This window comes from Sinocyclocheilus grahami, unplaced genomic scaffold (genome assembly GCF_001515645.1).
Source record: "Sinocyclocheilus grahami isolate Dianchi unplaced genomic scaffold, SAMN03320097.WGS_v1.1 scaffold4476.1, whole genome shotgun sequence".
Taxonomy (NCBI): domain Eukaryota; kingdom Metazoa; phylum Chordata; class Actinopteri; order Cypriniformes; family Cyprinidae; genus Sinocyclocheilus; species Sinocyclocheilus grahami.
Window position 1 is genome coordinate 1 of NW_015509408.1, and position 764 is coordinate 764.

The window sequence follows — 764 nt, forward strand, 5'->3', positions numbered from 1 at the left end:
TTTTCCACATACTGCACATTATTGTTTCTCCTCTATGCCCAGCCTATCTGAAACACGTAAATTCTTACGTTGCGTTGCATTGCACCGCGCCACGTAAACATAAAACTCTTGTCTGCATTTGTGATCAGAGAAATGACAAACAACAAGTGCTACTCTACTGCCCAAAACTCACGTTTGAATCATCAGTGGCAAATCCTTTAAATGAAAACGTACTTACGTGAGTCAGAACTGCCGGCATTTTAGTCTAACGTTACTCTCCCAGGATCAGTAAACAGTCCTCCATAAAATGCGCTGCACACATCTGGATATTTGGGTTAAACTGTTTTGGAACAGTGTTGTAAATACGACTGATTTGTAGTCGTGTCCTCTTTTGGAAGACCAAACAAAGTAGTTTCGCTTTCACAATGAAAAACACAGCGGCCTAGCGTGAGGGGAAGCCCCGGCTTAGCGTGCGCTTAGGCCAGACTAGAGGGAGCTGAGGCGGCAGGATCGAGAACGGCGTGCCCGGCGGATCCGACAAATGAGCGGCAACCACATGTGACGGACCCCGGGCTGGACTCCGCTTCGTCCACGGTGAAAGTTGATGTATTCCCTCAGCGACCAGCACAGATCAGCTCCAGGCATGACGAAGCGGATATCGTCCTCTTTTGGAAGACCAAACAAAGTAGTTTCGCTTTCACAACGAAGCACACAGCGCCTTCACGACATGGCTGCAGCGTCAACAAAACTACAGTGAGACTAAAAGTTACGCCTTCTTTCTTTGC

General features: G+C 47.8%; 1 long non-coding RNA gene across 1 annotated transcript in view; it reads left to right on the forward strand.

Moving 5' to 3' along the window:
- The window catches only part of LOC107576858 (uncharacterized), a 10555-nt gene continuing 9791 nt past the window's right edge, over window positions 1–764 (forward strand). Inside the window, exon 1 of the long non-coding RNA XR_001608129.1 lies at window positions 1–68. This is a non-coding gene — a long non-coding RNA (uncharacterized lncRNA). The remainder of the gene's footprint in view (window positions 69–764) is intronic.